This window comes from Micrasema longulum, unplaced genomic scaffold, assembly GCF_059751315.1.
Source record: "Micrasema longulum isolate JH-2025_06_02 unplaced genomic scaffold, ASM5975131v1 h1tg000155l, whole genome shotgun sequence".
Lineage (NCBI taxonomy): Eukaryota > Metazoa > Arthropoda > Insecta > Trichoptera > Brachycentridae > Micrasema > Micrasema longulum.
Window position 1 is genome coordinate 58,337 of NW_028277360.1, and position 23,133 is coordinate 81,469.

The 23,133-nt window shown below is 31.0% G+C and overlaps 1 protein-coding gene across 4 annotated transcripts in view; it reads left to right on the forward strand.

The window, feature by feature from the left end:
• The window catches only part of LOC148284094 (CUGBP Elav-like family member 1), a 120,658-nt gene that overhangs the window by 41,846 nt on the left and 55,679 nt on the right, over positions 1-23,133 (forward strand). The window contains exon 1 of one of the 4 annotated variants that reach the window (XM_088242680.1): positions 8,051-8,180. The exons of 2 other annotated variants lie outside the window; for them this stretch is intronic. The gene's annotated coding sequence lies outside the window, so the exon portion shown is untranslated. Of the gene's footprint in view, positions 1-8,050; positions 8,181-23,133 lie in introns of those variants that run through there. One more of the 4 variants, XM_088242683.1, reaches the window with a different exon arrangement.

Here is a 23,133-nt window from a genome sequence, read left to right on the forward strand (position 1 = left end):
TTTAGTTTCAAAGCTGACTTTTCTTAATTATGCTGATTTATATGTCAAGCATTGTTTAAAAATTAAAAAAATATGCCAGATACAAACGATTTTTCGTGTGTCAATATAAATCACTCCTTAGACGTCACTACAAAGTTATGTCGTCACTTTTGCTAACAACTGTCATTCTAATCAAGCTATATTTTAAGGACTACAGGTATAAACCCTTTTATGGCGGCCTATGTGGTGTAATGGCTGAGATGTTTACATTACGCACAGGAAAGGTGTATCGGGTCCGATTTCCGGTAAGACCACTATATTAATGCGTGTTTTTTCTTTAACCTGGATGTTCTGTGCTGTAATTCAGCAATACAGTTAGGCTGATTGATTTCGTGGAATAATTACTAAACTAGGTTACTTCGAAATCTCCATTTGCGAGTTACCCACTAAAACCATGTAATTTTATCCTCCTCCGTGAATGCTACAAATAGACAAGTTGTGCATTCAAATTATCATAATATATTTTGATTTAAATGAATCAAGACTTTGTCTTTTTTTTTTTTTTTAGTATTCATGGAGGAAGATACAAATATGTGGTTTTAGTGGGTAACTTAAAATAGCGGTTTTTCAAAGTAACCTAGCTGTAGTAATTATTACCCCACAATTAAATTTAGTAAAAAAAAACCTTAACCACCTCAAAACGATGGGAATGCAACATATTAAAAAAAAAAAAACATAATAAATATATATTATACGTATCTATCCTTTCATGACATAAAATCAAACAAAAAATGTGTGATTATTTTACAATATTTTGGATTTTTGCAATTTTTTATAGACATGAACTGGATTCAACTTCCTTAGGAGCTATTTAAACATCCATCACAGTTAAACCAGCTAATAACAGGTGATATGTTTTGTAAATGCCTTAACTTCTACATTCCCTTCTATAAAATGTTCTTCATCTCTGTTGTAATATATGATGACAGTATTTATTTATAATTTTTGAAGCTTTAACTTTGTGGTTAAACATTTCAATAAATGTTAGTAAACATTTGTATATACCCACATACCGACATTTCTGCCTACCGGTTTCGAGACGTACCTACTCGACCTTCCCCGCCTACTCGTCTCTACGCCAGGACACTATTTATACTTACATTCAAATCCCGCTATACTGCTAAACCACAGTAGATGCATAAAAATAAATAACTAACTTGTTGATAAGACACATGCTATTAGAAGAACAAGTTACGTATCAGCACGATCGTTCAATTATTTTCTTAAACTGATATGATGAACGTGTATTGTGGGATTTGCCTGTTGGTATTATAAGTGTCCTGAAGAAGAGACGGGTGTGTCACGAAACCGGTAGACATAAATGTCAGTAAGTGGTTACATACAAATTACCATTATTCAACGATTATTATTTTTGGACAGTTCTTTGAAAACCACAAACAGCTTAAATATGTTTAAAGACAATATAAGCGAATTACTGCACGGGACTACAAAAAAAAATATTCCAGACTCTGGAGTGAATCCAACATTAAATAAATTTACGTCTCACTCTCGATAATTTTATTTTATTTATTTCGAATACAAACAAACGTACAGGTTAAATTAATATTTTTAAAAAATATATAAAATGTGCACATAGTAGGGCCTGCCATCCAATTATATGTATTCACTAAATAATACTGTAATAAAGCGACGACGGCTTAAAGTTTACACTTTATAAATAATAAATGTACTATATATTAAAATAAGATAAATATTAACCAAACAAGGAGATAGTGGGAAGAAAAAGAAAGAAATTGATAAGAAGTAGTAAAGGATGATTAAAGGAAAGTAAGAGTGGAAAATTGCATTTGATTTAATGATTAAATGAATTATGAATGAAGAGCAAGAAAAGAGACAAAACTTCTATTCTCTGTTATTCTGAATCAAGCCTATTAATTCTCTTCTTTACATATTGTATGGAGTATTAAATACATCAAGGCTATTAAAATGTTTGTTAAATGCTTCACATATATGAGGGATCGTAGAACGTTTCCGATGATTAATTGTAACTTTACGAATATAGAAAATATCAGAGAGTCTAATAATACAGGTATATAGGTATAATAATACAGGTATACTCGGGAGCAAGAGATAAGTTTCTAGTACTTCTCCCAGACGCCAGTTAGTAGCTATGCTACTTTCGTCGGAAGCGATTCTTTCGGTTGCGCTGGAAGCATGAGCTAACGTTTTTAGCAATTAGGTTTAAAGTATTAGAAATTTTGACTTTAACTTTAAGTTATTTAATCGATTGCATTTTTCCGATTTTAAATATCTCATTTTTTGCATGTATAATGTTTTCACAGCACCGTAACGCACGATTTTTTTTACTACAGTAAAATAAAGGTTAAAGTATGTTTTGTTTTTCCACTGCATCATAAAATAAATAATATTTGGTTTTTATGACATACGGCACGATTATTTGTATTGCAAACCATTTTATTTCTCACAAACTACGTACTCACGGAATGTTCAATATTGTCGATAAAGAGTATTTGCAAATATTTATATTTACTCATTGAAATTATACTTCTAGGTAATTTGACAATACAGCACAATCTTGTTTGATCAGACATCAGACTGTGATAGCGTCCCATAACTCACACGGAAACATTGAACCCACTAGAAATATTACGAAATATTATTAATAATCAGGAAGTTCAGTGGTATTTTTATTTTTTTCCTGGTCTCGGGTTCGATTCCTGGCAGTCTACGTAAAATACATGTTTTAAATTATTTAAACATTTGTTAAACTACATTTCATAGAACAACATTTTGTTCATTATAAAGGATATTTAATATTGTGAAATTGTTTACTAAATTCACTAGTATGTAGTCATGTTTTTGTTTATTTAGCTCCACACAAAAAAATGTCTGCCTTAAAACAGGTTTTACCTAGTTAGGAAGACTACACATAATCCAGAGATTTCTATTACCATAAAAAATGTAGTCGGTAATGGAATTATAATTTTGGAAATAAACTATCCATCCATAAATAAAAAGGAAATGTTGTTAATTTATCTAATATATAAACATTTTTTTGTAAACCAAGTATTTGTATATAAAAAAATATGGTTTATCATTGACATATTTCACAGTCCTTGGGCTGGTACCTGAAGCATAAGACTGATCACCTTCCATGTAACAAAAAATATCTAGATAAGCTGTGATTGGACTAGAGAGAGGTAATTAATTTTATGCTGATATAGAGTTAATGTTAAATATTTCTAGTCTCCAAAAACGTAGAACTTATATTGATTCTATATATGTTCGGCATACTAAATGTTCCATCATTACTGGGCTAAGTAAAATAAATATTTCGACTCGTAGGTTAAGAAACAATGAAGTATTGTTTATCGATCAGCATAGAACAAACTATGGCCTTAATTCTTCAATGACCCGTCTTTGTCGTATTGTTAACTCAAGACAAGATCTGGACTTTTTTGGTTTAAGTTTACAACGATTTAAACGAACGCTAAATAAATAGTCCAGATCTTGTATTGATGTCCCTTATGTTTGTCAATGCTACTTTTCTTTTTTTTAAATGTTTTTAACTATTCTTTTATTCTTGATTTTAAAACTTATAAATTGTATACATGGACAATGTCCGTTAATAAATAAATTGGAGTCCCGATGCAGTGTCCTGTGCAACACTGGACTCGTAAAGGATTATTTTAATTTTATTTACTATGGTTCACAAACAAGAAATAATACATACGACATTGGTATAATAATCACATTTTTTTTATTTAGATATTGTTCATCAATTATATGCGAACACAACATGCACAAAAAAATATTTTTAAAAAAAGTGTTATTTTTATTTTATTTGACTCGCCTCATTAAATTCTATTAATATTATAAAAGTTATATTATTGTGATAATGATTGCATGAAGCTTTCATACAATAATTAGCAAATAATTTTATTTTTATTTTTACTAAACAGAGGATAACGAAATGATGGTTCGGGCGATCCGACGATTTCACGCGTGCTTAAGGCTCGAGTTATTGTTGGCATCTGGTTTACCTTGGCGACATTGTGATGATGGATAGGTTGGATTTAAAGATTTTCACAACAAACCGTTTAAGAAATATTTCTTTATTTTTAGTGTGTTTCGGCGCTTTTTCATAAACATTTGATCTTAGTGTGAAATTATGTTAAGGGGACTGTCTCTTGTCGAGACAAAACTTCATCGAGCGACACACTTAAGTCTTTCGATATGTTAGCGGACTTCGTATCAAGTCCACAACGCTTTCAATGTGGTCACAAAAATTCAAATAAAAATGTTTAAAATTACATTACATTCATTGCTTCATTTTCGTCCTAAAATAATTTCTTCTTTCTTTCGGTTCAGCATTTTAAAATAAATATTCTAATATAAAGAGTACTGGTTTATAAACAAAATCCAAATCATATAATCATGGCTGATAATTAACATCCAGACGGACTAGTATTATTTTTCAAACAACTGTTCACTAGAAACTAGAACTGTCTTAGTTTAGCGCACTGCACAACTGTTCACTAGAAGCTAGAACTGTCTTAGTTTAGCGCACTGCACAACTGTTCACTAGAAGCTAGAACTGTCTTAGTTTAGCGCACTGCACAACTGTTCACTAGAAGCTAGAACTGTCTTAGTTTAGCGCACTGCACAACTGTTCACTAGAAGCTAGAACTGTCTTAGTTTAGCGCACTGCAACTCTTCATCGAGAAAAATTAGATCATTTTATATCTGTACCTTAAAGGGTAAACCATGGGAGTCACATTTTTTTATTTACTTATAACACTGCTCATACATTTATTACAGACAGACACAGATTATAGCGACACACTCAGGAACGACCCATGCCTATAAACATTGAACGGTATTATTTATGTTCCCTCTCAACTCCCCACCAATTCTCCAATATAAAATTAAATATTTTTTAATTAAGCTTAGTGCATGTTTAGACATGGTGGTATTCGCATAGCTATAAATCCGCATATGATTTATGTATTTTTGGAAATAAAATATATATACTACGGTGATAGTTAAGGTGGAGGTGTATTTTAGTATTTGAATGTTGGTATACCTCAGTATACTGAGTGTCTTGATGAAGAGACGGATACGTCTCGAAACCGGTAGTCTAAAAAAGTCGGTAAGTGGTTATATACTGATATTTACTAGCATTAATTGAACGATATGTTCAGGAAACAAGGTTTTGTGATTGTGAAATTTCGAAAACATCATAACTTTTATACCAAATTAGAAAATTTATATATATAAAGAACTTCCAATGTAAAATAATTATTCATAAGATGATAATAATAGTGCATATAAAAATAGTGTTTCTGAGACTTTTTTGTATTAAAACAAAGTGAACTTCAGATTTTTATTTCGACTTAAAAAAGTATTTATGCAACGAAAGCGGAATTCGGTGCTTTATTCACGTATGAAAAATCTTATTGCGATATTTTCTGCATTTTTAACATTAAATTGACAAAAAGTGGACTTCCACGTTTTATCGTCTAAAGTACACATATTTATAAAAATATTTAACATAATTGGTAAAATATTAAAATAAATGAGGTATTTATTTTCACAAAAATTTTATTCTTTAACATTTATACATTTTTTCCTGTTATTTTTTTTATCTTTTTTAACCTTGTATCTTTTTTATCGTTAGCAAATAAGACATATTTACTATACCAGCCAATGACAGTTCATAAGTCTTGTTAATAAGACTTATATATTCTCTTCTTAAAAACGGTTTCCCTCTCCGTTGCAATAAATTTTAATTTAAATAGCATTATTATTCTTAGTATGTTTTTCATGTTGTATATTTACTAACGAATGTTGTTGTATACGCAGCGTACACATGATTCAATGAGGAAGTTGAGTGCTACGGGAAATTGGATACAAAAAATATTTTCTCACACGCGGTAAAAAATATAGTTTTTCATAATTGTATGGCGAAGATTCCCAAAAATGCATGAAAAAAATTAATAGAAAGAACTACTTTAATTGACGTCACAAGCTCATCTAAATCAACTAATCATAAAGTGGTGTGATACATTTCCGGTTTCCAGGAAGACAACTCACCATTAAGGACATCTTTCCGAAGAGAACTAGTGACGTCACGCGCGGAATAATAAAAAAAAAATTACAACTTCAAAAAATCATACCGATGATACTACGATACATCAAAATATATATTTTTTTTTAATTTGGGTTATTTTGAAAGTCTTTTGACAAATAAAAAAACCGCTGAATTTCCTCATTGTCGGAAAGTATATACCCGCCTTAGTTTTCTATTTATAATTTGTATGATTTCACATACTATTTTCCAATGATTGTGTACCAAAATAAAATAAAAGACCAAATACTGTTTGTTTTATTTTTCATCTTGTTTTGATTACATTTATGAGCACACACTATTTATATATGTGTTTATATTTTTTTCCCATATTTAAAATGTATTTAAGTAAATGGCTATTCTTTCATTTTTATTGTATTATTTTACTCTATTTTCTTACTTTTCAAAAAAATATTTCTTTAAACCATTTTTATCTGGTTTTGTTGAGTGTTTTCTTCCTAATAATATTTTTCAAAGCATCAAAAACAAAATAATATCTTTTCATTATTTTATACGTTTACAGTATTATGCCTGTACTCTTTTATTTGATTATTAATTAAAACTTATGTCTGAGCACGATGACAAACTATTATTGAATAGTTAATCTGAAAAAAAAATATATCCATAGTTTTCTTTATACTGTATTAATATTGTAATAATGTGTTTATTTTATTGAATAATGATTCTAAGAAGAAAAAAAAACTAATTTTTATACGGAATATTTTTAATTTCTTGACTGGTTTTTTTTAATAAATGATTTCAACGCGAAGTAATTACATCTTTATATCAAAATAAATATAAAATTAATCGTAACTTTTCAAAGATTTTTCAATTTTAAAAAAAAATTGCACGAACATAAAAATAACAATTATAGTAAGGCCAATTTAATAGGCCACATTTGACATTTGTCGGGTTTAGCTTCTTAGTGAGGTAACCTGCTTAAAAACATCGATCAAAGTGAATGAATCGATTCGGACTTCAAACATAATATATGTGAATGGAATTCAGTTGCTATGAAAAAGTACTTATACGTACTGTAATTATATTTTTAAAATCATAAGTCGAATCTCTGTCCCATTATTATTTTCTATAGTAAATTTAAAGAACAAAATAAGATAGGTACATACATAATTTAACAAAACTATCAACATTCGATTTTTCTGGGTAATATCACTAGTGTTTAAAAAAAAAAAAATGGGTTCACTGATGCAACATTGTAACGACGTTTAGAACAGAAAAAGTTTATTATGTTTAGAATGGTTTATTAGTGAAAGTAAATCATAAAATTACCTTCTTTTGTCAATATAACAATAAATATGTAATCGTTATTAAAAAAAGTGAAGCAATTGTGCAGTTCTAAATTCGAAAAAATAAATAATATTTTATTACCGCCCTTACAAGGTTATGTTGTTGAATTTTGATGAAGTGTCAAATGAGATCTATTAAATTGGCCCTACTATAGGTATAATTTTGTGTGATTTCTCAATAACTGCAGCCCACTGTACTCGCTCCTGAAAGCGTAAAATATTCTGTCCCGTATGAGTATTATAATAATTTAGCTATATTGATTCTACGTGTATATGGTTCAGTCGCTTTCGCGATTATTAATTAATCATTGCTTATCGTCAATTCTCTGTATCCGCGTGTGTGGAAGGGTTGAATACATGCATAACATTATGTTCGTATTACATTCGGTTTATGGTGCACGTATGTGTGCAAATTAGTATGAAGCTCGCTTCCAATCTCTAATTGCATCCAGCAGTCCGCGTAATGGCCGTCCCAATATCACACCACATACCAGGATAATATGTCATCGAGGGACCATAAGATGGCCACATAAGGCGGATAACCATAAACACCCGAAACGAAACAATGGACATGATGGCCGGTGTTTAGTGTTTAGTATTTTAGTATGTCGCGCACCGTGCACGGAGTTGCGCGCGTCTCCTGTGCATTACCTCTAGCCGCGTGTGGCGCTAATATTCGTCTTCCTCCGATAATATTTCCCGCTAAACGCCGCGGTAATAAGGTACCCATGTCCAATGTGCACGTAGAGTGTTTCCACAATAGCAGTCCGGAATCCGCTATTGTATGCAACACCGGTGTTGTCTAAGAAAACGTGCCAATTTCTGTGAATTTTGCTGAGCGGTTAGCGCACGGAAAATTAAGAAATTAAAAGTGTTACCATTCAAGAAATTTCGAACGGAGGTTCACATCGACAAAACTGAAAATTTAAATAGTTTTGTAGATAGCGTAAAATTGTAAATTAACTTACACCGTGATATATAATATATACGTACGTTTATGGTGATAAAACTATCATTAAATTTTCACGAGTTTAAACAGTTGCGAAATATGTGTGATATTTCACCCGCATAAAATTGTAACGCAGTATTTCTCCACCGGGCAATATTAATAATAGTAAAACGATTAGAGCGATAAAGCTCCTACCGTTTTGTCGCAACGGATATTGCGTTTAAACGTTTGAGCACCTGAAGTGTAATTTACGGGCGCTCGTATTGGATTCGGGGACTCTCGTTCCTCGTGACCGGAATATTGTAAGACTGTTCACACAAATGTGACTGCTAGGTTAATCCATCCGACGCCGCGGCCAGGTAACCGAAAGGCAGAATAAATTATACCTGCGACTTCGCAACAGCGCGATGGATTAAGTCAGTTGGTTCCATAAAAAAAAACAGTCGCTTATGCGTGCCGTATGGGACGTGAAAAGATTGTCAATAGAGTGACGCGACCCGAGCTGGGAGCAATATACAATATACATATACAGGGTACCGTGAAGTGTCTCTAGCGAACAATTTGATTTACTGGAAAGGAATATTACGATAGAGCTTCTCAGAATTCATCGCACTGACACAGGTGGTTTCTATCTTAATCTCTACATCTTTACAAACTGCATTTTTCGTTTTTAGATGTTTTTTTTAAAAATAATTATTTGTTGGTTATTTGATATCTCGCAATTAGAAAATAAAATTTAAGTTGTAAAGCTGAATTTTATGAGATTTATTTTTAAATTAATAAACAAAACATGTTAATTTAAAAAATGTTTATTTACTTTGAATTTTAAATTAATTTATATTTTAGTGAACACACTTCTAAAAAGAACACACTTACTAAGGGTGAGCGAGGTTTCTCTAAATTTACACAGTTTTTTAATGTAGCTAAAAATACTCGTACTACAAGTTTCATCTCAAAACAATATGTCCACCATTATATGTGTTGTTTTAAAATATCTACATACAACTGTTAAATACGCTTGCATATTTCCTTGTTGTAATTATTGATGACATTTTGGTGTAGATTTCGAAGGATTTTTTTTTTTAAATGTTTAGTCGATGATTTATGAAAATATTTCTTTACCAAACCACAATATAGACTTAACATTTTACAACAGAGATGAAGAACATTCAAGAGAAGGTAATATAGAAGTCTAGGCATCTACAGAGCTTATGACCTGTCAATGGCTGGTTTCGAATGACTTCTCGACACTTCTCTTGAATGTTCTTTATCTCTGTTGTAAAATGTTAATATAAACCATGGAGTTGAATCCAGTCCTTGTCTACAAAAATTTGGACAAACTCAAAATATTGTTAACAATATAGACTGACTCATATTAAAGTCATTCTTTTTTAAGATATCAAACGGTTATTCTGTGATAAAATCCGTTTTCGCATCACTCGCATAAGTTCGAACACAAGTTACTTCTAAAAAATCGATTAATTTCGCATTCATTCACTGTACGATGCACATAACACCCTGTATTTCTCTCCATCACATTACTCAGCCAGGCGATATTAGTTTCACAAATACATATTTCACCTTCCAGACCTTTTATTCGTTTCGGGCTGTGCGAACAATCGAAGTGATTTGTTTGATTCGACGAAGTAAAAACAAACTTAAAACATATGCAATCGTATGTACATCACGACTTTAGACCAATCTTTAGAACGTCGCGTGTCGTCCTATCTTGCTTTTTCTTGTTTTATTTTTAATGTACCTTGTGGCGGACGTATTATTAACGTATTCGGAATATTTAGATAGCATAAAGATAACAGTTACCTAATGTATTAAACAGTAGTATTATTATTTATGAAAATGTTGTTGGAATTTGTAACCATTCGGATGTTAGTTTAACAAGGGTTTCCTAATGGTATCGTCATAAATCATAGTGTACAAACAATTTTTATTATTATCTTACATTCCTTACGAACCTTTTTTTTTAAATCCAAATATTTGTTTTCGAATTCGGTTTCATCGTCTTAAAAAGTTGTATCTTTAGATAAAAGTAATAAACGATTTCATCAAATATTTTTTTTGTTGTAAATCTGTAATTTGAAATATTATTTGTAAATTCATTGGCCAACTAGGTTGACGATGGTTTGGTCAACTCAAAACATTATTTTATACTTTTTTGTTTAAATTGAAATCTAGAGCGTAAAAATTCGTACGATAAGGTAAACTATAATTGAACGTAGTTATGCAGAAAGCAGCCAGTCCTTAATTTCGAAAAAATGAGATATTGTTGTTGTCGGGTGCAGTAAGGTCAATTCTATGTTCTGCTCAAAACAGTCAGACCGCTTTCATACAAAAACCTGCATTAATCACCTCCTGAAAATAGTGTCGATCACAAAAACGGCATATCTCAATTTGTGGAAAACACCCTCAGCACTATAAAAATCTTACGGTACTTTAAAAATCATTAAAACTGGTCAATTACAAAATAAGATTCTTTGTTTGTAATATATAAAAAAAATGTTTTCATTGTTTATCATTTGTTAAAGTCAAAAACTTTTTAACTGTTGTGTGGATTTGATTATTCACTCTTTTAACAAAAGTGCTATTATCTAATTTTCACTTTCCTATGGCTGGCTGCCTTCTGCACGACTCCGTTCAATTAATACCAAACAATCAAAATAAGCCCTCATTTAACAAACTAAGCAATTATGACTGTCAAAAATATTTTTTATATGTCAAAATATTTGTGGTAAAAGCATAAGACTTTACTATTTAGATCTCCCTTCTCAAAAACGTTTTCCATCTCTGTTGTAAGATCTATTTTGACAGTGTTTACAAAAAATATGTTTTCACATATTATATTTATTTCGAAAATATTTCAAAACATTCACAGTTCAATGGATGCGATAACCGCCAGTTGCTACGTCTCGAAACTGGTAGGCACTTAAAATTCGGTTATTGTTTATATACTTATATCAACTTACATTAGTTTAAATATTTGACCACAAAGTTCTTCTACTCGTACCGCTCCTATCGGAAGCTGGCGACCATCGCTTGAAACTAATTCTGATGAGCATTGCTGCATCTAATATTACAAACCACTACCTTGGATTCCTGAGCCATGATGCTCTTTTACGTCTTATCCTGCCTAACTTATCTTCCTTTCCACTATGAGCTCTATTGAAGTGCATATTTTTCCCCGCGGAATATGTGGCTAAAGTATGCCGCCTTTCGTCTTTTAACAGTTGTTAGAAAATCTCTATCTTCTTCCATTGTATTCCTGCACCACAAAATTAATGCTTTAAGAAAGTAGTATTTTTAACTGTTTTTTTCTAATTTCTGAGTACATATATTTATCTATTATATATACCCAGAGATCTTTACATGACAGGTACATAATTAAAATTCGGAAGTTTCATAGTATAACGAGATAATATTATGTTGGTCTAATAAACGTGTATCTAACAAACGTTTTTAAAAATAAAGTATTGAATTATATTATGCTTTATAGAAGCAAATAGTTTTAAAAAACAAACAAAAAAACTAGGCAGCCTCCGTGATGGAGTGGTCAAGACGCTTGACTCACACATGGAAGGTTTCGGGTTCGATTCCCGGTGAGAACACAAAAAATGAAAATATGATTTTTCTCAAGCTTCGGTGTTCTGTGATGTAATTCACCAATGTAATTGGGCCTCCTGGCCTGTTGTGGTGCAAAGATAAAAAAATAAATAAAGATAAACGACTACGTAAAAAAAGGTAGGTACTTAATAAAATATTTTTTTAAATATATAACAGTTTTAGGCAAAAAATTAAAGTTTACAGTAGATATTATTTAAGTGTAGGTAAGTAAAATACAAACAGTCAGTGATTTTTAATGCATTCGAAAAAAAATAGGTTTTATCACCATAAGAATTTTTAATCTAAAAACTGACAGGGAAAATAAAACATATCAATTTCTCCAGACTGGTTTCCGAGCCGGTGTAGTCTGACTATTGGAGAATCTACGTAATAATTATGTCTACCAGACGCCACAACAAAGGTAGACTGCAATCTTGCGCCTCTATTTGGTACTTTGATAACTATCAGTATCGTATATATATAGGTACTTAAATGAATTTCAAGCGTAGGAAAACATTAGAAATGGAATAAGTTAATACTATAAAATAACACGGCATAATGTTAGCTCTGTACCTTATTTGGCATTATAGAGGATAGAAAAAAATAAAAAGAAATATTAAGGTTACTCTCTATTCAATGTAGCGTTTTGCTGAAATCGGTTTTCAGAGAAATCATTCTATTTTAAAACAACACATTTTAGGCCCGAAATGGCGGGGAAGATTTAGACGAGCTTCTCTCATTCGTCCTTCCTTCTGACCCCATAATAAATCCCGCTCTACTTCTTCTAGAATACGAAAGTAAACCAAAATAACAGAGGGATCTAAAAAAGCCAAAAGTCGAGCTTATCATATCTTATCAATCTCTTCCGGGGATAAAGTACATTTTCTCGAAACGTATTTCGTCTTATGTAAATTAAATTTACTTTTCAATGTTTTAATTTGCATAAAAATACGATTTTTTTTAAATTTATTTATTTTAATAGTATAATTATACATTTTTACAATTTAAAAAAAAAATCACTTGTTAAATTTTTACTAAAACTAAAATCCCACCAAGCCACTTTCTGTAGCTTGTTGGTGAAGATTATGTTTATACTAACTTAATAATATTATTTACATTAATAAAGCAATGAATAACAGATAAAAATTAACAGCCGGAAAGATCAGAATAAACATGTTTATACAAATAATAATATATAAATTTATTTTTTTAAATACAAGAAAATATATGAAAAATTAAAATATTTACACCTAAGCTACTATTCATATATAAACTCTTGATCGAGTAGCCACTCTCTTATTTTGCTCTTGTTACAATGTGAGTTCAATTTAAGTTCTTTTGGTAATAAATAAAAAATTCTATGTACTAAATATTTGAGAGTTCTATATTCTTTTGGTACTACCAAGCCATCATTAGACGTGAAGCGTGTATTATGGTTATGTTTAATTATTAATTAACAAAAACAGCATCTAACTAGATTTATATTAGTTTCATCATCATTACGCCCTTATTTGCACCTGATGGTGCATAAGGTACTTACTTCATCTGTTCACCATATGCGGCGTATTTTCATCATCTGTTACCTGCGGATACCAGTCAAGGGACAGTAAAACATTTCAATCTAAAACCACCTCTCACTGCCTACAGTGGTGCATAGGGCACTGCATTGATACTCCAATTGCAGCGTATATTGATCTTTGTTACGCAGATGGTCGAGCTACGCTGCATTTGATTTGACAATGCAGTACTTTATGCACCACCGGATGCGGATAAGGGTTCAATGGCGATGAATTGATGTGCCATTATTTATTCTAGTCCCTTTATGGTTTTTATTAAAATATCTTTTTCCTTTTTTTTTGTGTAGTATTTCACTTCCTGGTTTACAAATATAAACCAACTTATGTGTATCAACTTTTTTATAATGTAAAAGCCCACTGAGAACGTTTAAAATATACTAATGAATATTTTTTAAATGTGAATATTTCTTCAGAAATTTCATAATACTTAAATTATTGGTAAAAAAAAAAACAATTCTGCTCAATTTATTTTAGTTTCCTATTATTCTTTGTAATAGAATTATGATCGTGCTCAGAAAAATGAATTAGCCATATCCGAAATAAAAATTGATTGAATGGGTTCAGCACAATGGATGACTTTTGGCAATTTATGCATCAAATCTGACAAACCTTTGTGTCTTTGTATGTAGAATTATAATTTTAAAAACTCGGCTGTTTTCGTTTGCCCCATCGAAAATATTTAATGATCGTATTTACAATAAGACTAATCGCCCTTCAAAATCGAGGTACGCTGCATTATGTTCTCCAATGTAGTGCCTTATGGACCATCGGAGGCATATGGGGGTATTTTAATTTTCATGATGATTTAATATCAGGAAGTTTTGAAAATGTATCTTTGAAGATATACATGCATATTTTCTAAGTTGTCAAGGCATCCTAGATTTAATTGTATGGGAAAAATGGCAAAATTTATAATGTTTTTTAACCTTGTGAGAAATGATATCTGGAGTTTAAATTTAAAATACACACTCTTCCCTCTCCTTCTCATGCTTAGGGTGCTATAATAAAAATGAAAGGCATATTATATTATTCAGATTACAATTTAATTATTTTCGTAATGTAAAAAATAATTCAATATAAAGGAATCTATAAATGTATTCTTCTAGTCATTTAAATGCTGTCGGAAGTTGATAAATAATATTCATTGAGGTATAATACGAATTATTATCGAAAATGCAATAATACATTTTAAGTTATTGAAAAATCTTTTTAAAAATAAGTTTAGAGGTAATATTATTATTTTGAAAATAATACAATATATTATTATCTATATATGCGCGTGCAACGAATTGGTTGTAAGTAAATAAGGTCAACACATCTTTCAAAGTTTTCAATCAACTTTTCTACTTGAACTTTTTTGACCATCTTCTTTCTTACTTTCTTCCAGTTTTATCTTACTGGGATATAAATTCGCCCCTAATATTATTCGTGTGAAACAGATGGACCTCTGAAAGAATAATTATATCGATTTTTAGGGTTTTTTAGAAATGCGTATTTTTTTATTTGATCTACAAATACACTACATTGCATGAATTTGTCATATGTATTCTTCAAAATAAACATTAAATATATTACCTACATCATAAAATCGTGTTCGGTGAATTTTCTCAACTACTCCATATACATAATTAGCGTGTTTCGTTCCGTGATGATTCAATTAAGCGAATTGACAGGTCAATATTGATTTCTCTTATAATGGCATGTCATTTGTTCAATAACTGTTAAAATGGCTACCATTAGGCAATAGGTAGGAACATTATCCGTCCGAATAATTCGGTTTAAACCATCCATTATTAGTTTAATGTACAAATATCACTTTAACCTGCGACAGGTATTTCGTTTAATGCATTATATATGTTTTTGCGTAGATGTAACTATTCGAAAACGCAATTTAATGATTCTCTGATTCATGACAATGATTTTCCATTTCATTTCAGTGCAAACAAAATGGACGCTTATTCGATGCATTGTTTTTTCTAACAAATTTTCAATACAAACCTAGGGTATTATTTTTTAAATTTATATTTGAAGTGCTAACTTTGTGGTGATTCATTCTATAATAAAAATTATCATTTAAAAAAATGTTTTCACCCACTAATAATTATTGATTTAATTGCTGACCAGTTTCGGGGGTATTACGTTCTTCTTTATCAAGATGTAATAGGATATTTTCGGTCGAGAATAACTTAAAAAATATAATCATATTTAGAGTGGACTTTTACGATTCTAATTATTTAGTATTCTAAACGATGATGTAATAACTTATATTTACATATAAGTTATTAATTTAATTTAGTATGTAAATATAAGTTATTACATCATCACAATGGAATTCCATCAAGAATTGTCAATAAATAATTTAAATGAAAAAATATTCTAAACGAGTTTTCATTTATAATTTTTGGGTATAAAATATGGATGTACAAAGCGGCTCTTCTTTGGCATCACGTCATGTTGACGTCACATGTCACGACCGCCGACTTGGCATCTAATAAACATTGCGTACAAGTTTGGCGCCAAAACGTCATCCGTGCCGTTTGTCCCACAGAGCGCATAACGTCTCGTTTTCGGGTATTTCAAACTATGCATATTTTAAACCGTTGTAGAAAATTTATACGACGTTACAGGAAACATATATTTATGTCGTTAGCTTCGTAATTTTATGCTTAATTAAAAATAAAAGTAGTTAAAAAACGTAAAAAGACCCTGTTTAGAAATTATTATAATCTTATTTTGTAATTTTAACCGTGTCTAGTATTAGTAGCAGCTAAACAAAACGCTTACGAAAAGACAGACGAATCTTATAATATTGACAGTACCGTTTACTAACATTCTCTGTGGTAGTTTTTGTCTAGTTGACCTCCGTAGTATTTACCTTGCATGACCCAATACAAATACACAGTTTAATCTGCCTAATTTTTCGCCATCCCGCTTTGTAAAACTCGTCAGAGGCATGAAATTATACAAATACATTGCATAATATTATGGCATACATTCGTTGATATCTCAATACTTATGGAAAAACTTTTTCCATAAGAAGTCGAAACGATTGCAGGGCTTATGAGCAGCGTTGCCAACCTTGCCGAATTTGATTGAAATTCTACCGATTTTTAACATCTCATATAATAACCCGCTCCCCGCTCACGGCTTTTGGGTGGACAAAAATCTAGAAACTAGCAACTCTGGCCTTTCCCCTACCCCTCTCCGTGCTTATAGCATGTGAGGAAAATAATGAATCTAGAGGTTGGCAATGGTAGCCAGAGTAGATAATGAATCTATCGAAATCAATCGATTTAATTTTCTCAATCTGCCGATTTTTTCTTTTTAGAAGTTGGCAACGCTGCCCGGTCTTAAATAATTTCATTACATCCTGCTAACAATAATTATTTAATATAATCAATATTTAAAGCGTTATTTTTGCGGTCAAACATTTAAATAATTCTTTGTAAACATTTTTTTTTTTTACAAATGTTTGCGTTCTTGTAATTTACACAAATATTTCATTTTAATGGGCCATTTTCAACGAGTTATAAAATAACTCACTATTAGAAAATAAGAATCATCTTGGGGTAGAGTGGGATTCAAACCACAGATCTTTGAGCCGTGTATCCGAGACACTAGCCACGGGACCATAACCTGATTCGTATGTAAACATTTTCCGTCTTTTCTATGTCTACCAGCTTCGAGACGTCTCTTCGTCACGACATTATTTACACTAACATGCAAATCCCACTATACACCTTTAAAATTGCATAAGTGTTAACATTAGTTGTGTCCGTTTTATTCTAAATATAAAAATGAGCACCAAGAGTAGAACAAAATGGTAAAAATTATGCGTCATTCGAATGAAAATTTGCCGCTCTACGAGACATTGTATTTACTTTGACATTCCATTTTTATTTTATTTGATTACAAGCCTTCAAAATGGAATGTCAAATAGACGAAAGTGGGCATTTTTGACAATTTCTTCTGTTCGCATTTCAATCGAAGGAATAAAGCTGCCAAAGCTATTTGTGATATTTGCGCAGTGTACGATGAAGATACTATGAATTGTCGATTCATTTTTTATAAAATAATGAAGAAAAATATATCGTCGCCGTTCAAGCAAAAGTCATCTTTTTGCTTTGTGACTTTATACCTATCATTATATATTAAAACATTTAAAAATAAAATAAAAATATTTTTTTGCCAAACCTTAATATAATTATTCCTAATATTTTCTTCGTTCCACTAACTCTCATAGCTTGCATTTTCCAGATTATGAACAAGCAAAGTCACAAACCAAATTTTAGCCACCTTGACACATTAAAAACCTTGCAAGATAATTTTTAATGGGTTACCAATGGAATTTATTGAAAATACATAAATTAACTGTTTTACATACATAAAGCCACCAAAACATAAAAATTTGATTTTTTCTTGGTCTTAAAACTTTTAAATTGCGATTTCTCAAAATTATGTTTTTTAAGTAAGTGACTTTTGCCTGAACGGTGACGGTATTATTGACTTACTGGTGGTTTTTTTAAAGCTGGCGCGTTTGCAATACTTACACAAATGCATTGTGTAGCATCTGTGAATAAGCCCATGGTACGACATCGCACGGCATACGAATTATGTAAATAATATCTGTCTCTCTCGCACTCAAATGCGCTTATGAGCGCGACATACACAACTATTGCTTTGTTAGTTCCTAATGATATGGTAATAAAATATACACAGGATGCTTCTGCTTTCGTCTGAATTTTGTTGCGATTCTTAATACTAAAAATTTGATAATATGTATTCGATATATAGGTTTTTAAGCTATGGATTAAAAACACTGGTTTATAAAAATATTTTTTCATTTAATCAAATCATGTGCTGGCGCTTTCGCAAAAAACACTTTTGATGTACGGAATATTGATCTTAAAAATCTTGAGATTATTTGAAGTGTTTTTAAAATTCTCTTTTGGATTAGAGCGAAAAAAAAACAATCCTTTAAGAAAATTAAATATATATATTTTTTTTACAAGCATGTTTTTTATTTAATATTTTGTGTTCATTATAATAATGATTAATACAGTATAATTAAAATGCACCGTACAATATGCAGAAAACTGGGTTTTTCATTATTTAGTTCGTCGAAAATGATGATCACAAAATATGAAATAAAAAATGAACTCGTGTAAAAATAAATTAACACAACCATCAAATCCAACACAGATTTTTTTTAAAGATAGCACATTTGGTTAAAATTTAACATTACCTTTTTTTTAATCAACATCTTGTAGATTTCAAATGCGTTTGTGTGAGTTTTCGGAACGTGCTAGCTTTAGTTAAACAACCAGTATTCGTTGTGTCATCTTGTTCTCTTCATTTGGATAACACAGACACAACTTATGTTAACACCGAATAGTTGCACAAACATAAAAAACAACGTTAGAATACGACACATGCTATTAGAAGCTAACACCAACGTGCACTGATTATAACTAATAAAAAATGCTTACACTTTAGGTGCCAGTCAATACTCTTTTTCAGTCATTCGATCTACCCACATGGATGTTTGTATTTAACCAAAACCATCGCCATAAATAAACTAAAAGATAACCATGGATCATTATATTCAAAACGCATTACACTTAACAGTGTAATGATCAGCGCGTATGCCTACCATGCAAGAGATCTCGGGTTCGATTCCCGACATGATTGATATGAAATGTTTATTTAAAAGGGTGTTTATACACTACAATATTTCATAATCTCCGGACTGGTACCTGAAGCGTTAGACTGATTATACCTTCATTTAACAAAAACGAACAAGATACGCTGAAATTGGTGAACCAATGCAGTGCCCTATTCACCATTGGGTGTGGAAAGTGAATGACGATGATGATGAGGCATAACAGTATGCTTCATTCTAGCTGGGCTGCGATTATGAACGACTATCTTCATCGGTATATACTGAGACGGTAAAAACTAATATCAATTTATGTACGAAAGTGTGTATATTTGTGTGAAAATTCAAAGTATCTTTTGTACCGGTAGTTGAACGAAAAAAAAATTGTAAGCATATTCTATTTTCCATACAAAAAAAATAATTTTACCTTGTAGATATAATTGACGATAAATTTTAACTTCCTATCAGAATACGTACCCTGAACACGGAAGATATAAAATATTTTTTTTGCTCGTCCTTTTCAACATTCAACATAAAATTTACAAGTTAACGTTTGTTTAGCCTTTGAACTTTACAATGCGTAACTATCTATTGTGTAATATTGGATTACGTTATCATTATCAACCGTTTTTACACTACGCTGTTGCTTTGTTCCAAATCAATTAATTAGAATTTATTAATTAAACTTTTCTTTGTTTTCCAGAAAAATGAGGAAATACAAATTTAATAAAAAATGACACTAAAAATCACTTTAAAAGTTGTTCAGTTTTGAGTCAGTGCCGTAATACGGCGTTCATTAGCAAATAAAAGAATCTTTTAAAGAATAATATGAAACAAAAATAATTTTAAATTTATTTCAACAGAGGGGGAAAACACTTTTGAGAAGGGAATATAGAAGTCTAGGCATTTACAGGGCTTATGACCTGTCATTTGCTGGTTTAAGTGGCCACTTTACACACTGTATAACATTTACCACTCTGCCCATGTTTGAACATCCACATTTCCTCAACTCTTCCGTTCTGTTCACTCAAATCTGCTCGAAAGAGCTAAAACCTTTATCACGTGGGTGGGATTTATCCAGCTGAACCAAATCACCTACTAGGCAACGTTTGAAAACAATTTTCCAATTTTTTATACTTCTTCTTTTACCAGGTAGTAAATTCAACAATGTTTGAGTATGTCCAAATGCTTGCAGACTGGCTGGATTTATCTCACCCACGCGATTAAGGTTTAAGCTCTTTTACTTCACAAAAGTCGACAGATTGAAGAGTTGAGGAAATGTGCATGTTTAGATATGGGCAGAATGGTGAATGTTACACAGTGTGTAAAGTGGCCACTTAAACCAGCCAATGACAGGTCATAAGCTCCGTAAATGCCTAGACTTTCATATTTCCTTCTCAAAAGTGTTTTCCCTATCTGTTTGAAATAAATTTTAATGAAAAAAAACGCTTATAAATTTTATTAGCAGTTAACAAAAACAATTTGACATGTAAAGTTAAAAGAAAATATTTTGATCATCTGTGACGTAAATACTAAGTCTCGAACTTTAATAGGATATGCGATGCCGGTCAATTTAGATCAATGGATATTTGAACATTGTTTTTCCGTGTCTCTCTCGCAAACGTCTCCCCGATACTGCGTAAAAAAAACAACTACACGTCTGACTGATTTTGCTTAGCAAAAATTGACAAATTCGAGGTTTCCTTGCCCGTTTTCCGCAACCTGAAAGTAAACCGTTTTGTATATACTGTACGTCCGAAGACGGCAGATAAAACTGGGCGTTTTTATGAGTTTTTGGATAATTCTAGCTCCAATAGGAAACAATTTATCATAAACCAAAACAATTGAAACACGCGGTATGTATCTATAGTGTGTAAAAAAAATCACTGCTCTGCTCCTCCGGGGAGAAAATACGTTTGTATGAAGAAAAAAGCCGATCGCTTTTCTTCTTAAGTGTCAGTCCAGGGGTTTTCTTTTTCTAAAAATTTTAATCCAAGGTTTATGTCCAAGGTTCTGGTCCTAATTTAACACACATAACATATCCTTCATTCACCCGGGTACAGACTTTAAACCTTCAAGTTGAAAATGTTTTTTTAAAGATTAGCGTTTCAAGAGTATAAAAAATATTTTTCTTAAATTGAACATCAAATCAGTTTTCTAAAGAGCTCCGTACTTCATAATCGTTATAAAAAGAACGTTATTGCCTTGACTTCCATTTTTACTTAATTTTAACTAATGTTGTAAACATACAAATAAATTAATTAATTAAGTATACGCTGTATTGAGGACGAGATGGCCCACGCGGTGTAGTGGTTCAGGTGCTCGACTCGCGCACGGAAGGTTTCGGGTTCGATTCTGTTCTGTTCTGTACTGTAATTCACCTCTGTAATTGGACCTTCTGGACTGTTTTAGTGACAAAAAAAAACAAAAATAAGTTAAATTTAAAAAACGCACTTACATTTAGCATGCCTAGTAAATTTATCAGGAAAATGGTAATTTTTAACTCGCGTATTCAGACTTCAGACAGCAATATTTTGTCTAAAATGATGACTTACATTTATTTTCATTGCCCCTTACGCATATTACAATTCCTAAGCGCGTATGACTCCGACTTCCTTTGATATACAAAATATTCGTGAAAGCTGAAAACGCGATTCTTCAGAAATAATATGCTTACGATAAACTTTGAAAATGTTGAATTATTTTGCATTTATACTTGTGTATTTATTAAAATGAGAACTTATTTCCTTTAATATGTAAATAAGTATACACGTGTTCTATGATTTTGTATTATAAAGAACTTTTTCCTTATTATTAACCTATGTACGATTGTTACTTTGACATTTAAAATAACCATTTTACGCTGTTTTTATATAAATATATGATATTACAAGTAATTTCGACATTACACGTATTTTTGTTTTATATTTATTTGTTTTCTCCAGACAGGTAGTACCCTATACCTCGATGGAAAACTTATTGAACAGCATTTTAGTTTTACCTACAAAAGCAAAAAAGCTATCCCAAAACTGAAAAGATGTAGAATGTCTTAATTTTGCTAGATAAATACTGAATTTAACCCTACATGGAGTTTATCAAGATCAATACATTTTTCAACAAATATAGAGAACCTTCTTGAGGATGGCATATGGATGTCTCGGTATTTACAGGGCTTTAGACCTGTCGTTGGTTGGTTTAAGTAAACTTTACACTCTGAATAACATTCACGATTGTTGAACAACGTCAGAATAGTGAAATTTTGCACTATACGAATATGTTATGGGAACGCTTCTTAAATATTGTATTTCTATCGTTTTTGCATGTTGCCAGTCTAATTAGGAAGTTTACTGGTTTTTTATTTGTTTATAGACAATTAACCTACTTTTGAAAAAAAATAAAATTATCGTATGATCAGCGCTATGATTTTTTAAAGTTTTGTATTTTTTAAAGTAATTCGCGAGTGACATCTCAAGTTCTCTTTTCCTTATTCTCAATGAGTTCTGCTGATTCTTCAGTTGACTTACTGTAAACCAGAAATATATCACAACTCTCTCATCATTGGTTGATTCTAAAGAACGAGTGACGTCATGCAACGATTCCAAAGTAGTTAATTTTTATTGAAATTATTTTTCTCGTAGATTTTCAAGGAACTTCACCATATTATTTAATGCTCTAATTTTTACCGCGTTCAAGAATACATTTTTTATATCCGATTTTCCGTAGGGCTCAACTTCCTCATTCACACACTTTGAAGACAAATTGATTTTAAAACAAGTGAGCTCAACATTTTTTTACTATTTATATTTAAAGCATTAACTTAGTGGTTAAACATTTAAATAAACGTTAGTACATATTTAAATATAAACGACGTTTCT